Genomic DNA, 10,027 nt, shown 5'->3' on the forward strand with positions numbered 1-10,027 from the left:
CCCTTTGCCCCTCCTCTGGGGTCTTTCTACGCGCTCTCACTGAAGCAACTCGAAAATAGGGGCAGAAATAATCAGCTGTCATCGGTGTGTCCAGGCTCCCCTCTCTGGGGAAGCGACACGGACAATAAATAAAGAGCTTAGGATTCCATCCACCTCACGTGGCAGAAAGCCTCCCTTGCCCTTGAGGAGTGGACAACTGCGGACTTCCAGAGTTACTCCGAGGCTCCAGGATTTCCCGGCAAACCGTTTTTATCCCAGCCTTGCAAATAGAGAAGCAGCGTGGCTCAGCGGAAAGAGCCTGGGCTTTGGAGTCAGAGGTCGTGGGTTCAAATTCCGGCTCCGCCAATCGTCAGCTGTGTGACTTTGGGCAAGTCACTTCTCTGTGCCTCAGTTACCTCATCTGTAAAATGGGGATTAAGACTGTGAGCCCTCCGTGGGACAACCTGATCACGTTGTAACCTTCCCAGCGCTTAGAACAGTGCTTTGCACATAGTAAGTGCTTAATAAATGCCATCATTATAAATAGATCCAAGGACCTACCAGTCCTTCCCACACGAATCCAGTGAGACGTGCAACGGAAGCAAGCAAGCACTGGGAAGCAGCATGGCCTGCTGAATAGAGCACGGGCTTGGGAGTCAGAAGGACCTGGGTTCTAATCCCAGCTAAGCCTCTTGTCTCCCGTGTGACCTTGGGCAAGTCATGGCACTTCTCTGCGCCTCAGTTACCTCATCTGTGAAATGGGGGTTAATGCTGTGAGCCCCATGTGGGACTCTGTTCAACCTGATATAGAGAAACAGCGTGGCTTAGTGGAAAGAGCTCGGGCTTGGGATTCGGAGGTCAAGGGTTCTAATTCTGACTCCGCCACCTGTCAACTGTGTGACTTGGGGCAAATCACTTAACTTCTCTGTGCCTCAGTTACCTCATCTGTAAAATGGGGATTAAGACTGTGAGCCCCACGTGGGACAACCTGATAACCTTGTATCTACCCAGAGCTCAGGCACATAGTAAGCGCTTATCAAATATCAATATTATGATGATGATTATTATTATCTTGTATCTACCCCTGGGCTTAATACACTACCTGGCACATAGTAAGCAGTTACAAATACTATTTTTTTTAAAAAAGCATTCACCAATAGATATTTCTGTTTGTCTTAAAATCCTGACATCTGTAGCCTGATTTTTTTTTTTTGAGGTGCAGCCCAGTTTCCTTTGGGGCCACCAAACTAACAATGCTTGAGCCTGATTACGGTTAGCCAGAGGGCAACAAGGGCAGAACTTGTGGGGACTGGACACACCGTTTGACATGAATGGTCCACAAATTGAATGGGTTGAGTCTTCCCTGGGGTAGGAAGCAGAGCCATGTTTCTCTTTCCTGGGGATAAGTGAAACCGTGTTTCATATTCAGTTCCCAGTCATGTTTGACTGCCCACCATCCTCCCCATCCCCTCCTCCACACCAGCCAACCCCAGCAAGTCAAGGCCAACCAGGCTGTGTGAGCCCGCTGTTGGGCAGGGACTGTCTCTATATGTTGCCAACTTGTACGTCCCAAGCGTTTAGTACAGTGCTCTGCACTCAGTAAGCGCTCAATAAATACGATTGATTGATTGATTGATTGGTCTTAGCTGTCCAGGAACAAGACAGCTAGAAGGTGTGGCCTAGAGAAGCAGCATGGCGTAGAGGATAGAGCATGGATCTAGGAATCAGGAGGTCGGGGGTTCCAATCCTGTCTCTGCCACTTGTCTTCTGTGTGACCTTGGGCAACTCACTTCACTTCTCTGGGCCTCAGTTCCCTCATCTGTAAAATGGAGATTGAAATTGTGAGCCCCACATGGGAGAGGGATTGTGTCCAACCCGATTTGCTTGTATCCGCCCCAGCACTTGAGCATGGGCTTTGGAGTCAGAAGTCATGGGTTCAAATCCCGGCTCTGCCAATTGTCAGCTGTGTGACTTTGGGCGAGTCACTTAACTTCTCTGTGCCTCAGTTACCTCATCATCATCATCATCAATCGTATTTATTGAGCGCTTACTATGTGCAGAGCACTGTACTAAGCACTTGGGAAGTACAAATTGGCAACATATAGAGACAGTCCCTACCCAACTGTGGGCTCACAGTCTAAAATTTGTAAAATGAGGATTAAGACTGTGAGCCCCATGTGAGACAGCCTGATTATCTTGCATCTCCCCCAGCGCTTAGAATAGTGCTTGGCACATAGTAAGCGCTTAACAAATACCATCATCATTATCATCATCATCACATAATAAGCACATAATAAATACCATCATTATAATAAATACCATCATTATAAGGCAGGTTCCAAAGGTCATGGGAACCAGAATCAGCCTCGACCTTATTATATTGTACTCTCCCAAGCGCTTAGTACAGTGCTCTGCACACAGTAAGTGCTCAATAAACATCATTGAATGAATGAATGAATGACCCACCTTCAGCATCGAGTGAGCCTGCTGTTGGGTAGGGACTGTCTCTATATGTTGCCAACTTGTACTTCCCAAGCGCTTAGTACAGTGCTCTGCACACAGTAAGCGCTCAATAAATACGATTGATGATGATGATGATGATGAGGAAGCTCTGCCACTTATCTCCACGGCGACCTTGGGTTTGACCCTTCTAGGCTGTTAGCTTGTCACAGGCAGGGAATGTGTCTGCTATACTATTGCATTGTATTCCCCCAAGAGCTTAGGACAGTGTTTGGCACACAGTAAGCACTCAATAAATATGATTGATCGATGGATTAATTGCTTGGGCAAGTCAACTTCTCTGTGCCTCAGTTACCTCATCTGTAAAATGGGGAGCCCCATGGAGAACCTCGACTGTGTCCAACCTCATTAGCTTGTCTCTGCCCCAGAACTTAGTACAGTGCCTGGCACGCAGGAAGTTCCTGTGGGCAGGGAACGTGTCGACCAACTCTGTTATATTGTACTCTCCCAAACGCTTAGTACAGTGCTCTGTACACGGTAAACACTCAGTAAATGTGAATGATTGATTGATTGACTGAACAGATACCATTTTAAAAAAAGGAATACCCTGTCTGTCTCCTTCCACCTGAGAAGCAGCGTTGCTTAGTGGATAGAACACGGGCCTGGGAATCGGAAGCAGCTGGGTTCTAATCCCCAGCTCTGCCAAGTCTGTTGTGTGACCTTGGGCAAGTCACTTAACTTTTCCGTGCCTCAGTGGCCTCTTCAGAAAAATGGGAATAAGAGTGTGAGCCCCATGTGGGACAGGGACTGTGTCCAACCTGATTAACTTGAATTTACCCCAGTGTTTAGAACAGTGCTTGGCACATTGTAAGTACTTAACAAGTACCATAATTATTACTACTTAACAAGTACCATGATTATTAATTATTATTATTATTATTATTACCTTACCCAGACCCATACTTTTTTGCCCTTTTCTCCTGCTCATTTTTTCTACTTTCATTAAACACTTCAACTCACAACCCCTCACCTACAATAGCCCTTCCTCTGAGCCACTGCCAGTGCCTCTACCCAAAAGCCTAGAATGCCTTCTTTCCTTTCCTTCCTCCCAAATCCTGCTTCTTCCAAGGGGCTTTTCCAGATTAAGCTCATCTCAGTCCACCAACCAAAGGCATGTAATCAGCACCCCCTGAGCTCTAGGCACTGTACTAAGTGTTTGGGAGAGTACAACAGTAGCAAGACTTACAGTCTCTGCCCTCAAAGAGTTTACTATTTAATGGCAGGGGCAGATTAAAATTACCTACAGAATGTGAAAGCAGGTGGGAGAACAAGATAAAACCAGAAGCAACATTGAGATATCAGCATAAGACACAGCCTAAGAGGCTGGGTGGCCTAATGGCAAGAGCACGGGCCTAAGATTCAGGAGAAATGGGTCCTAATCCCAGCTCCGCCATTTGTCTGCTGTGTGACCTTGGACAAGTCACTTAACTTCTCTGTACTTCATTTCCTCAACTGTAAAATGCGGATTAAATCCTACTACCTCCTACTTTCACTCATTTCATTCACACAATCGTATTTACTGAGCGCTTACTGTGTGCAGAGCACTGTACTAAGTGCTTGGGAAGTACAAGCTGGCAACATATAGAGATGGTCCCTACCCAACAACGGGCTCACAGTCTAGAAGGGGGAGACAGACAACAAAACAAAACATGTGGACAGGTGTCAAGTCATCAGAATAAATAGAAGTAAAGCTAGATTCATTCATTCATTCAGTCGTATTTATTGAGCACTTACTGTGTGCAGAGCACTGTACTAAGCGCTTGGGAAGTACAAGTTGGCAATATATAGAGACAGTCCCTACCCAACAGTGGGCTCATAATCTAGAAGGGGGAGACAGACAACAAAACAAAACACATTAACAAAATAAAATAAATTCATTCATTCAATCATATTTATTGAGTGCTTACTGTGTGCAGAGCACTGTACTAAGTGCTTGGGAAGTACACGTTGGCAACATAAAGAGACGGTCCCTACCCAACAGTGGGCTCACAGTCTAGAAGGGGGAGACAGAGAACAAAACAAAACATATTAACAAAATAAAATAAATAGAATAACTATGTACAAATAAAATAAATGGAATAGTAAATATGTACAAGTAAAATAGAGTAATAAATATGTACAAACATATATACAGGTGCTGTGGGTAGGGGAAGAAGGTAAGGCAAGGGGGATGGGAGGGAGAGGAGGGGGAGATGAAGGAGGGGGCTCAGTCTGGGAAGGCCTCCTGGAGGAGGTGAGCTCTCAGTAGGGCCTTGAAGGGAGGAAGAGAGCTAGCTGGGCGGATGTGGGGAGGGAGGGCATTCCAGGCCAGGGGGAGGACGTGGGCCGGGGGTCAACGGCGAGATGGGCAAGAACGAGGCCCAGTGAGGAGGTTAGCGGCAGAAGAGCGGAGGGTGCGGGCTGGGCTGGAGAAGGAAAGAAGGGACGTGAGGTAGGAGGGGGCGAGGTGATGGACAGCCTTGAAGCCGAGAGTGAGGAGTTTTTGCCTGATATTGCACATCATTAACAAAATAAATAGAATAGTAAATATGTACAAGTAAAATAAATAGAGTAATAAATCTGTACAAACATACTTAGACTGTGAGTGGGACAGGGACTGTGTCTGACCTGATTATCTAATATCTACCCCAGCTCTTAGAACAGTGTTTGGCCCATAGTGAGTGCTTAACAAATACCATCATTGCTATTATCAGGATAAAGAATTGAACAAATTACGGAATATACAGCTATTTACATTCATTTAGAGTTCAATTGCTCCAGTCATTCCAATCACTCCAATTTCTCTGAAAAGGTTCAAACGCTTCTGTACTTGCACATTATTTTTACATGTGTGTGTGTGTGTGTGTGTGTGTGTACATGCGTGTATTTGGGTCTGTACTGTGTCCCCCATTGGCCGGCTGGCTCCTTAGGGGCGGGGACTGTGTCTACTCCTCCCTCGGCCATAGTCCCTCAGTCAGGCCTCCATACAGACAGCTGACTCACGGATTATCCACTTGGATCCTGTGGCTCACAGTCCAGTGGGAAAACCCCTCTCGATGTCTCTGGCCATCTTTGCAACCCCATCCTTGTGCCAAGGAGTATCCATTCTCCCTTCCTTGCAACCACCAGGCATCCCGGAGAAGCGCCTTTCTTGATCTCTAACAGATATATATATATATGTGTGTGTATATATATGTTTGTACATATTTATTACTCTATTTATTTATTTTACTTGTATATATCTATTCTATTTATTTTATTTTGTTAGTATGTTTGGTTTTGTTCTCTGTCTCCCCCTTTTAGACTGTGAGTCCACTGTTGGGTAGGGACTGTCTCTATATGTTGCCAACTTGTACTTCCCAAGCGCTTAGTACAGTGCTCTGCATACAGTAAGCGCTCAATAAATACGATTGATTGATTGATTAACAAACCCGCTCAAGTAATGATAATAATAACAATGGTACTTGTTAAGCCCTTATTACTACTACTACTACTAATAATAATAATGGCATTTATTAAGCACTTACTATGTGCAAAGCACTGTTCTTAGCGCTGGGGAGTTTACAAGGTGATCAGGTTGTCCCACAGGGGGCTCACAGTCTTCATCCCCATTTTACAGATGAGGGAACTGAGGCACAGAGAAGTTAAGTGACTTGCCCAAAGTCACACAGCTGACAACTGGCAGAGCCTGGACTTGAATCCATGACCTTTGAATCCAAAGCCCGTGCTCTTCCCACCGAGCCACACTGCTTCTACTACACTCCAAGCCCTGTACCAAGCGCTGGGGTAGATCTGAGATGATCAGGTTGGACACAATCCCTATCCTACATCAATCAATCAATCAATCAATCGTATTTATTGAGCGCTTACTGTGTGCAGAGCACTGTACTAAGCGCTTGGGAAGTACAAGTTGGCAACATATAGAGATAGTCCCTACCCAACAGTGGGCTCACAGTCTAGAAGGGGGAGACAGAAAACAAAACCAAACATATTAACAAAATAAAATAGAATAGATATGTACAAGTAAAATAAATAGAGTAATAAATATGTACAAACATATATACATATATACAGGTGCTGTGGGGAAGGGAAGGAGGTAAGATGGGGGGATGGAGAGGGGGACGAGGGGGGAGAGGAAGGAAGAGGCTCAGTCTGGGAAGGCCTCCTGGAGGAGGTGAGCTCTCAGTAGGGCCTTGAAGGGAGGAAGAGAGCTAGCTTGGCGGATGGGCAGAGGGAGGGCATTCCAGGCCTGGGGGATGACGTGGGGCTCACAGTCTAAGTGAGAGAGTGTAGGATTTAATCCCCCTTTGACAGATGAGGAAACTGAGGCACAGATAATTTAAGTGACTTGGCCAAGCTCAGAGAACAGCCAAGGGCTAGAACCCAGGTCCTCGGACTCCTAGGCCCGGGGTCTTTCCACTAGGCCAGGCCAATTCTTATTTAGGTTGTGTGAAGGGCTTCTGCCCATCGCTGGGGACTCGAGCCAATCGATGGCATCGTAAAACAAGGCTTGACATCAGTTCCTTACCATCGGCTTTAAAGCCTTCAATCACCTTGCCCCCTCCCACATTGCCTCCCTGATTTCCTATTACGACCCAGCCCGCGCACTACGCTCCTTTACTGCCATCCTACTCACTATATCTTAATCTCATCTACCTCGCCGCCAACCTCTCGCTTATTCATTCATTCATTCCATCATATTTATTGAGCGCTTACTGTGTGCAGAGCACTGTACTAAGCGCTTGGGAAGTACAAGTTGGCAACATCTAGAGACGGTCCCTACCCAACAGTGGGCTCACAGTCTAGAAGGGGGAGACAGAGAACGAAACAAAACATATTAACAAAATAAAATAAGTAGAATAAATATATACAAATAAAATAGAGTAGTAAATACGTACAAACATATATACTTATATACATTATTAGCATTTAGAAACTGAGGTAGATACAAGATAATCTGGTCCCACATAGGGCTCATAGGTTGTTGGGGAGTTTTTAACTGGTATTTGTTAAACTCTCACTCTGTGCCTGGCACTATACTAAGCACTAGGGTAGATACAAGCTAATCAGATCGGACAAAGTCCATGTCCCTCGTGGGGCTCACAATCAATCCCCATTTCACAGATTAAAAGCAGATCTCCCCCAAGAGGCTTTCCCAGATTAAACCCTCATTCCCTTTTTCCCCTCCCTTCCTCATCATCCTTGCGCTTAGATTGACTTCCTTTATTCACCCCAACCTCAGCCCCACAGCACTTATGTACAGGCTCTGGAATTGACATTATTGTCTGTTTCCCCCTCTAGACTGTAAGCTCAATGTGGGAAAGGAATGCATCTACCAACTTTACTATAGTGTACTCTCCCGAGGGCTTAGTACAGTGCTCTGCACACAGTAAATCTGATTGATTAACTGAATGATTGAGCTGGCATGGAGGACTCAAGGCAGGGCTCTGACTCTAAAAGACACAGCAAAATAATATACCCACCTGCCTCTCTCAGGTCCCAGCAGTCAAGGGGCAGGAGGGGAGGGGGCAGAGGGCAGGGGGCAGGATCCAAAAAGCTCCAAGCAGCTGTTTGTCGATGCCACTGAGGGCAGAACAAGAATGAATAGGCTTAAATTGCTTCAGGAGAGAGGGAGCAGAGACTGGAAGCAGAACTCCTCACGGTGGGGTAGGGGGGATGCTGATAAGTGACCAAAAGAGAGCACAGAATCAATGTGAGAAGCAGTGTGGCTTAGTGGATACAGCACGGACCTGGAAATCAAAAGGACCTGAGATCTAATTCTAGCCCTGCCACTTGTCCGCTGAGCAACTTTGGGCAAGTCACTTCGCTTCTCTGGGCCTCGATTACCTCCTCTGTGAAATGGGGATTAAGATTGTGAGCCCCATGTGGGACACGGACTATGTCCAACTGAGTAGGTTGTATCTACCCCAGCACAGTACAGTGCCTGGCACATAGTATGTGCTTAACAAATAAAATTTTAAAAAAGTGTCATTGAGAGAACAGAACAGACCCCTCTGACCAACATGGTGGAGTTCCTATTTCTTCCTGTCGACAGAACAGATTAGCCCCTCAATCAACCAATGGCATTTTTTATGGTATTTGTTAAGTACTTACTATGTGCTAGGCACTGTACTAAGCACTGGGTTAGACACAAACTAATCAGGTTGGACGCAGTCTGTGTCCCACATGGGGCTCACAATCTTAATCTCCACTTTATTCATTCAATCGTATTTATTGAGCGCTTACGGATGAAGAAATTGAGACACAAAAAAGTAAAGTGACTGACCCAAGGTCCCACAGCAGACAAGTGGCAGAGCCAGGATTAGAACCCAGGTTCTTCTGACTTCCAAGCCCGTGCTCTATCCATTAGACCACCCTGCTTATTGAGAGCTTACTATGAGCAGAGCACAGTACTAAGCCCTTGGGAGAGTACAGTACAACAAGACTAACAATCTAAAGGGGGAGGCAGACATTAAAACAAACTATAAATACATACATAAATGCTCTGGGGCTGAGGATGAATACCAAGAGCTTAGTACTGAACTAAGTGCATAGGCCACACAGAAGGAAGAAGGAGTGGGGGAAATGAGGGCTTAGTCAGGGAAGGTCTTTTAAGAAGATATGATTTTAATAAGGCTCAGAAGGTGGGGAGAGTGGGAGTCTGTACTTCATGAAGGGGGAGAAAGTTCCAGGCCAGTGGAGGGCAAGACTAAGGAGCGGGTAGTGAGATAGATTCGTTCATTCATTCATTCAATCGTATTTATTGAGCACTTACTGTGTGCAGAGCACTGGACTAAGCGCTTGGGAAGTCCAAGTTGGCAACATATAGAGACGGTCCCTACCCAACAGTGGGTTCACAGTCTAGAAGGGGGAGGCAGACAACAAAACATATTAACAAAATAAAATAAACAGAATAAATATATACAAGTAAAATAAATAGAGTAATAAATATGTACAAGCATATATACATATATATAGGTGCTGTGGGGAGGGGAAGGAGGTAAGGCAAGGGGGATGGGGAGGGGGAGGAGGGGGAGAGGAAGGAGGGGGCTCAGTTTGGGAAGTCATCAGCTCTTCCTTGGCCATCAGCGGCTTCTAACGTGGGCATCTGCCCTTGGGCCCGTGACACTGGCGGTTTGAAGGGCAGGATGGAGCTGGGGCAGGGGCAGCAGAAGGAGGCCACCCCTGCAGAAGAAAAGAACTTGGAAAACTGGGGTTCGGGTTGAGTTGGTCAGGGGGCTCCTTTTCCCCGGGTGGGTCCTCGGCCCGATTGCCTCAGGCCCGCCATCCCGGCCCCGCCTGGCCTGTCCCGGCCCACCAGGCCTGGGCCCTTGCTCACTTACCATGAGATCTAGGTAGAATGAGTAGGTTGCGTGAGAGAAACGAAATGTGTAAGCTTCAATTGTAGTTGCAGTTGGGGCTCTCGTAAGAAATCAGGAGGGGAAGGTGGTGGGGGAGAGCTGATTGGATGCTTTAAAGTCAGTGGTAAGGAGTTTCTGTTTGATGCAGAGGTGGACAGGCAACCACTGGAGATTTTTGATCAGCAGGA

This window comes from Tachyglossus aculeatus, chromosome 7 (assembly GCF_015852505.1).
Source record: "Tachyglossus aculeatus isolate mTacAcu1 chromosome 7, mTacAcu1.pri, whole genome shotgun sequence".
In the NCBI taxonomy this organism is placed as follows: domain Eukaryota; kingdom Metazoa; phylum Chordata; class Mammalia; order Monotremata; family Tachyglossidae; genus Tachyglossus; species Tachyglossus aculeatus.